This window comes from Rhamphochromis longiceps, linkage group LG22 (genome assembly GCF_057381845.1).
Source record: "Rhamphochromis longiceps isolate RC_006_pf linkage group LG22, R_longiceps_female_GT1.1, whole genome shotgun sequence".
NCBI classification, from domain to species: Eukaryota; Metazoa; Chordata; class Actinopteri; order Cichliformes; family Cichlidae; genus Rhamphochromis; species Rhamphochromis longiceps.
The window spans coordinates 23,450,883-23,459,481 of record NC_140577.1 but is presented as its reverse complement, the minus strand read 5'-3'; the positions used below and the strand labels follow the sequence as shown (position 1 = coordinate 23,459,481).

The 8,599-nt window shown below is 41.9% G+C and overlaps 1 pseudogene; it reads left to right on the top strand.

Annotated features, from left to right (window-relative positions):
* The first annotated feature begins 2,662 nt into the window (after window positions 1-2,662).
* LOC146644101 (histone H1 pseudogene) lies at window positions 2,663-5,937 on the top strand (annotated as a pseudogene).
* The last annotated feature ends 2,662 nt before the right edge of the window (window positions 5,938-8,599 follow it).

The window sequence follows — 8,599 nt, the reverse complement described above, 5'->3', positions numbered from 1 at the left end:
CTTTCTAGTCATACATATATATACATACCCTTTACCTTTCAACACATATATATTTGTACTCCTATACTCATATACACATACAATCCCAGTGTTTATCCTTTACCCTTGCATACATACACTCTGACATTCACATCTGCATTTCCTAACACAGGAAGTTAATCCTTTAAGCAGGAAGTTATTCTTAAACCAGGAAATGTAATACACTTGGAGAACTTACTTGACATACCCAGACCTAAACCAGAAGAACCAAGCAATGAAGCTGTTCAAAGTTGTCCTGCTTTCTTTGCTAGTATTGCAGTTAATTTGTCGAGTAAGTAGTAATGAAAATGACATTAGAACTTTTTTAAATAATGTATTAGAATGTTTGGAACAAATTCAAAGAGAAGCTACAGATTCTTTTGTTCGTCAGAGGCTCCATAGAGAACTTGGTGATCACATTCAAACCTTATCTGGAATTTTGTCCATCTCAAGATTTGTTGACGATGCAAGAAATAGAGAAGCAGTGAATACATTACAGTCCTTAAATGGATGGCTAATTTTTTTACTGACTGCTTATGAAACCAGACAAGGAACTACATCTGAGAACAGACTTGTCTTGCTACCTCCACCTCTCATGACTTGCTCTCAAGGTCGACCGCGATACAGCATTTCAAGAGAGCAAATATCTCATTTAGTATCTCTTGGAATGAACTGGCAAAGCATTGCAACATGCTTAGGGGTTAGCTCCCGTACTCTGTACAGGCACAGAGAGGACCTTGGCATTGAGCCACTGACTTATGCAACATTATCCGATGAAAACCTGAACAGGGTTGTTAGGGAAATCCTTCAGTATACCACAAATGCAGGTGAACGATATGTGCATGGCAGCTTGAGATCACGTGGGTTACGAATCCAAAGGTGGCGTGTAAGACAAAGTCTACAAGAAATTGAGCCCTTTGGACGTTCCCTCAGAAGACGCAATGCAATACGTCGACGACTGTACAGTGTTCCTTTCCCCAATCAGTTATGGTGAGAAAATTCTAACAGAAAAACAGTCCTGATTCTAAGTCTATAGCGAAATGGATTATCTAAAGCAAAATAACTCATTGTTTTATTTACTCAAACGTGTGCATATCCTTGACCATGTCATAGTTTCCCCATACATAACTTCTACTTATTTCATTTTTCTATAGGCATATAGATGGAAACCACAAACTTGTGAGATGGAGGATGGTGTTCCATGGCTGTGTGGATGGTTTCAGTAGAACCATCATCTACCTTGCGTGTTTAGATAACAACAGGGCATCAAGTGTTTTGTCACTGTTCATGGTTGGTGTTCAGAACTTTGGAATGCCATCCAGCGTGAGATGTGATCATGGACTAGAAAACACTGGTGTTGCCCGTTTCATGCTTTACAGGCAAGGACTGAACAGGCATAGTGTTATCACTGGCAGGTCTGTGCATAATCAAAGAATTGAGCGATTATGGGCAGAATTAAATCGAGTGGTCTCATATCATTTTGTTAATCTTTTCAATTTTATGGAGGAGCATGGTGTATTAGATTCACTTAATGAGGTCCATTTATTTTGTCTTCATTATATATATTTGCCACGTATTCAAAGAGCTGCCACAGAATTTCAGAACCAGTGGAATAACCATGGACTTTCAACACAAGGAAGGCAAACCCCTCTTCAGCTGTGGCAAAGGGGCATTATCAACAATGCAGGAATACATAACCCAAATATGAATGGTATTTGTGAAAATGACTTTGGTATTGATGAATGCAGACCACTGCCAGAGCTGGAGACAAACAATAATGTCGTTGTTCCATCAATTAACATTTCCATCAGTGACACCATGATGGTTACACTTCAACAGACCTTTGATCCATTTGAAGATGATGGCAATAACGGTATAGATTTATTTTGCAACCTTGTTCGTTTTCTTGAGAGACAATCCTAAAATATCAACAAGGCCTCTGGAGAAATTTCATTTACTGTAATTGTGGTTGTGCAGCTTAAAAAGAATACAGTGCCAAGACTGTTGTTAGTTCAGTATTATTAGAAGTTTAGTCACAGCTTTAAATTTCAAGAATGCTACTATCAACCTTTACATGCATGTTTACGGTTTGTATACAATTTTAAAGAATTTATGAGTTGTATTATGTGAGTGTTGTTAGATTTGTATTGTTGATTGTCATTTATGCTTAGAAATATTTACTTATATATGCTTAGAGTTTTGTAATTAGTTGTAGATTGGTAGAGGTTTTGATCCTTGATAGTCTGCAAACTTTGTGTGTATTAGACAGCACTTTGGGAGCATGAGAGGTCATACCGTGTCTTATTGTTTTATGGTAGGATTAACGTAGCTACGTCTGTTCTAGTCTAAGTGCTCTTTGTTTAGATGAACTGCAGGACTTCCTCACCGTGTTATCTAGGATGAACCATCTAGGGTGAGGGGGAGGCTACCCTCTTCCTGACCAAGGATGTTTAACCCTTTGATCAGCAACACACACACACACACACGCATACACACAGGCAAGGTACTCTTTGTTTGTATGTAGACGTCGTATGTTAATGAACCTATGCATATTCATGTAACCTCAATAAAAGGGCAGTGTTACAGGAGGACGGACGAGACCAACTGGAGTCGAGCGGTTGTCCGGTTCTCTCCCGTGCACGAGTAACATGAAGAACTTTGCCTATTTGTGTCTTGCTTAGCAGTGTAATTATATTGTCTTAACGTTCCAGCGAATAGGTTTATGCTACAAACCTATCATTAATTGGTCCTTCGAGAGCCGGAGCCCTGGAATCGCATTCACCGAGGGGGGGAGAGGCACGCTGAAAGACTGACGTCAGCCAGGAAGTTCCTGTGGATTCGCGGTCTGTCTTTTCTCCTCGATGAATGACGGTCGGCGGGATTCGGGCTGATATTACACTCTAAGCAACGCCAAGTAAGTTTAAAGAGGCCGACTCTATAACCGTGTCGTTGTGCAGTCTCCGCCACTGTGTGAGGCGTTGAGAAGAGGCCGACTCTATAACCGTGTCGTTGTGCAGTCTCCGCCACTGTGTGAGGCGTTGAGAAGAGGCCGACTCTATAACCGTGTCGTTGTGCAGTCTCCGCCACTGTGTGAGGCGTTGAGAAGAGCCCGACTCTATAACCGTGTGGTTGTGCAGTCTCCGCCACTGTGTGAGGCGTTGAGAAGTTCGCTACTTTGTGTAGCGATACCCAGGTTCCTTGCTACTTTGTGGAGCAAGAGGTTCCTCGCTACTTTGTGTGGCTAGAGGTGAGTTCTCCGCCGCTTTGTGGGGCGTTGAGAAGTTCCGCGGGGTCCAGACTGTGCTGGACGATAGGCCTATTTTGTGTTGTTTTTGTTGTCGTTGTCATTGTTGTCATCGTTGTTGTTGTTGTGTGTGAGTGTGTGCGGAGCAGAACATGTGGTCTGTGACACCGACTGTTGTTGTTATCATGGGTTTCTAAGCAACCAAGAGTGAGTCGGAGGGAGACAGACGTTTGTGCTGGACTTTGCTCCTGGCAGCACAAAGTATTTATGTAAAAAAGAGAGGGAGCGACGGCTCCACAGCTGCCCGGGTTCACGCGAGCGCGGTCACGCGGGTTTCACGCGGACCTGAGCCGTGCGGTTAATCGCAGGCTTAAAAATGGAAGAGATTAAAATGTTAGAAGTTTTCAGAAAACACACCAGCCTTGAAGAGCGTGTGGAGAAGGCCAGCCCACATCAGCAGCTATGCTCTGGTGGGTGGCTGTCCCCCCACCCCTTGCTGACACAAAACGTTAACTCTTCAGCCTGTGTGCCAGACCATAGACGTAATTGAGGTGGATAGTTGTTAAAAGTCATCTACATTACGCTTGTGGTTGCTTAAATTCAGTACGATGACATGTGAGGTGAAGTGATATAGATAAATATTTAAACTAATGAAGTGCATAGAGGCACTTGACCTGTGTGGAAGACTGTCGTCTTATTATGAGCCATTGTTGAGATATAGAGCACATCTGTGAAAACAACTAATATGCTCAACCCTGTATGAAACATCTAAAAGTACATGATGGAGAAGCTGAGTTGAATATGAAAGTGTAAGACTTTGCCGCTGTGGGCAGAGCAACTACTGTGTGATGTTGTGTTGCAGTTTTTTTTTTTTCTTCTGAGCTGATGAGCAGGCTACACATTATCAGATCGAGAGCTGTCTGAGAACTACTCTAAGAGAGGGAAACAGCGCTATGATAACTGTGATAACTGGAGTGTGCAACGTTTCCATGAGCAGTTTTCCTGCATCTTGACTTGTGTGTAGAGTGTTCATAACATCAGCATCATGTTTTTGATTATTTGTTTGTTGGGTTGAAAAATAGTTAAATAAACTGGTGATCATATTTACGGATCACCATGGCACATATCATCAGCCATGTGATTTATTTTTGCAGATGACAAAGTGAGTGTGAATGTGTCTGACATCACAGTGTTTTTGTGCACTGTGCAAAAGTAATTGCCTTTGATTGTGAGTGACAGCGGTGATTTTGCAGGTCACCAGCTATTGTAAATAAAAAAAAAAAAAAGAGTGAATAAGAGGGAGAATTTATATTGTAGAAAAAAATAATCATAGGAAAAAGGTTTTGTGTTGATCAACCAAAAAAACATCTACAATTTCATTTTCTGCTTTTAAGAAAAGACTGTTCACATAAACACAGAGAGAGAGAGAGATGTGTGTTGATTAAGCAGTGATGATAATAATGAAATGTCTTAGTTTGTCACTTTCAGGTGAAAAGCAGACCTGAATCAATTTTCCACATGCAACGGTCGGAAGAAAGTTATAGTTTAACATCATTGGAAACATGCAGGCCAAGTTTCTGGCTGACTTATTTACAGTGCCATGTGTTTCTCAACCTCACAAGCGAGCTCACTCCTCCCTGAAGATAAGAAATGCAGCTCCAAAGCAATAACATGATAAAGAGACAGCAGCAAGTCCTGAGCAAAAAAGTCCCAACAAGCAGCAGCAATGTGGATAAACAGCAGCAGAAGAAGAAAGCAAACCCATCTTCCTGTCTGATTGGATGAATTCCACGGAAGGGCGAGCAAGATGGTGGCGTGAAGAATAGTTTTTGTTTGAGTTCTCAGCACGAGACACTTATTTGACGTCTTTCTGGCTTTCGGGACTTTTTTGGAGATCAGCGCGCTAAGCTTGCTGGATCTGAGGCCAGGTTCTGCGGTGGCAGCATGTTGAAATGCTCAAAAAGGACTGAGTGACTCGGGCAAGCCACATGCAGCTAGCATGCTGGCTAGCGACATGAAAGAAATGGACCCTTCATGATGCGTTCAACGTGCCAGCGCTGTGGTGGGAAAGGCTCCATCATAAACACGCCCTGCGCCGAGGTTCAGGCCAAGAAGAAGAAGACGATGACTTCCAAGCCCAAGAAGGTCGGCCTCAGCGTGGGCGAGCTGATTGTGAAAGCCGTGGCCGCTTCCAAGGAGCGCAACGGCCTGTCCGTGGCCGCCCTCAAGAAGGCTCTGGCTGCCGGAGGCTACGATGTGGACAAGAACAAGGCCCGTGTCAAGACCGCCATCAAGAGTCTGGTGGCGAAGGACACTCTGGTGCAGACCAAGGGCACCGGGGCCTCCGGATCCTTCAAGATGAACAGGGTTACTGAGACCAAAGCTAAGACGCCCGCCGCGGCCAAAGCCAAGAAACCGGCAGCAGCTGCTAAGAAGTCGCCCAGGAAGGCAGCAGCAGCAGCACTTCAGCCACTAGCACGAAGTCAACCGCATCAGAGGACAATAGTGACAGTGGCTGTGACTTCACTGTGCATGTGAAGAAAACGTTTGAGGAGAACTGAACAGTTGGAGTTTGACATTTGCCACCTGTGGAGTAAAATGGCAAGAAGAGACAGTGGGACACAGGACAAAGCTGAAGGAGAACTGCCGGCTGTTGGACTGTTGAAGTGGGAGAGGACAACAGAGTGAGAAGACTAGGTGAGAACACATAGGAATTATTTAATGTGGGAAATCAAAATTTGGGTTAGCAAACCTGGGGAAAAGAAAACTGACTGCTTAAGTTGGAAAATTGAGACGGAGTCTGAAACATTGCGAAAATAGAAACATATACAAAATCACACACACACAAGCAGAACATGCATTAACCCTACTAACAATTCCAAACACAAAATGACTCATGAAGACTCATAGCACATTAGTTAAGAAATGATTAAATAATAGCAGAGAAGTGTGTAGGAAAGGCAGCTTTAAGAACATGCTCTGCTGGAGATGCAGCTCCACAGACATGCATTAGACCTGCTTAATAACACAAACACATGTAATGAAAATTAGCTTGTTATCTTTCATCAGTGTTACAATAGTGTCAATTTAGCAGACACTTGTTATCAAATGCTGAATTTATCCTAAAGAAAAAAAATTGACTCTCCAAGTTGCAGGACAACAATTTAACTTTTGTGAGAAAAAAAGATCCTGGTTTGACCAACCAGTGATCAGACAATAAATTTAGTTGTTAAAATGGTAAATTGGGAGAAGCTTCCTGCTTGATTGAGGCAGCACATGTAATTTACTGTATGAGGGAAATTGTCTTTTGTGATACTATTTTGAACATGCTTTTCTGTCGTCCTGTCAACTTGGTGGGTTAATAGCTGATATGCAAATTAGTTGATTGGTTTTAGATTAATGAAAGGTGACTGAATTCTAGTATGAGTGAATGAGATGTGTTGGAGTTGTTGTGTGTTGAGCAGAGACTCTAAAACACTGAGTTTCCTGCTTTGATGTGCGAGTGAATCCTGTATTTAGATACACAACTCTGAATACGTCAGAACAGACTGTTTTGTGAAGTGCATGACAGCATGTCACATGTTTTATGATGAAGGGAAAAGGAAAATTGAATAAAATAGATCTGTGGCCTAAATGAGTGAAGAGCACAGACCTGGTAATTAAACTCATAGCTAATAAGACATTAGGATTATGTTGTGTGTTGTGCAGCTGATGGTTGATTTGGAGTGAATCTAGCTGATGATTTTTCTTTTGTTGTGAAGTTGAGCCTGCCAATTAGTATGATGGTATGATGAACCATGCTAATGGTATGATTTACCCTCCTGAGATGAGGAGCTTGTGTCATGACTTAACAAGGCCTTTTTATTTTGATACTTTCACAGTGCACTGAAAGTTTTGTTTGATAATCTCTGTTCTTTAAGCAGATCTGCACGTCGGGAATTAAAAGCGCTACACGTCGTCGAGAAAATTGTGCCAAGTGAGTTCTCCACATTTAAATGGACTCTGGAGAAAGCCACTTATTTGGGACAATTATTAAATGACAGTCCCAGTCCAAAAGGATTCAGCGATGTAATCCAAACTAAAGTTCTTCTTTTTCTTTTTGAAATGACGTCATTTTGCTGAGAGTGGAAACTAAATGCGACGATAGGTTCCACTATCAGCAAAGAAAGAAAGAATGAATGCATGAATGAGTGAGTGAAAGGAAAACAAACTGACTGACTGGTAAAAGCTGACAAAAGCTGACAAGACTTTACTGATGTAACACGACTGTGTGAAGTTGACCCCCGCCTGGCAGGGGTGCAGATGAGTCTGTGTGTGCTTCCCTTTACAGGAGCAGAAAGATGACAGCAACACTCGAGGTTGCGTGATGATTTAACATTTTAAATGCCATTTTCTGTGTCTGTGAATTTACTATGTGTGCGTCATTCACTAGCTTGTGTGCTCACAGAGATATCTGTGACAAAGTATGCATACGCCTGCGCAAGCGCTAACATTTGCATTTTCGTTTTTACAGCATTATGGTTCTTCATGTGTTTGATCATGTGATTTATAGGAATACTGGCTAATGTTTCTCTACTACGAGATTTCTGGGTTTATGTGTGAAGAAAACTGTAGTTACAGGCATATGTTGATGGAGAAATTAATATAGTTTGAGACATACTGTGATGAGACCAGTGTTACTGTTTCCACAGCGAGTGTTAACTTAATGGTGTTTTATGGCACCTCTAGAATCCGTTGACCTGTGTCTGACCTCCGTCTGACCACAGTCAATGTGTATTGCTAATGTTTGTTTCTTTGAGAATGCTGTGGTAGATTCAGCTGAAGCGGACAAGTGACATGGGTAAAACAAATAAGAGATTACGGTATTTATGGAATAGTTTATTATGGGCTCATTTGCTGGCCACTTTTGAACCCATAATAATAATATATGAGTGGAGTGACTTTGCTTAAGAGAAGTCACTGATTACATTAATGTTAACAGAGTACATGGGATAATCCATGTCTGAGGTGAATTAGGGTAATAGTTGTAGTTACTGATTTGAGAAAACCTGCACATGACACTTGTCTTGCTGATGTTGAATGCTTATTACTCTTATGATACAATTGTTTACAGGTATGAAGTTTGATTTCACTTCCAGATTTTGCTTTCCAGGCCGTGATGGTGTGTATGCAGGCTCCTGGGAGAGCCAGGTGTTAAGCAAACTTAATATGCAACACACGCTAACATCTTTTATTGCAGGGTTACGGAGCTACTCCAGAGGAGATGCCCTGATGTTGCCTGGGACATGATCTAGCTAATCTTTTTCTTTAAGACAGGGATCCAGGTTTGGTGAGTTG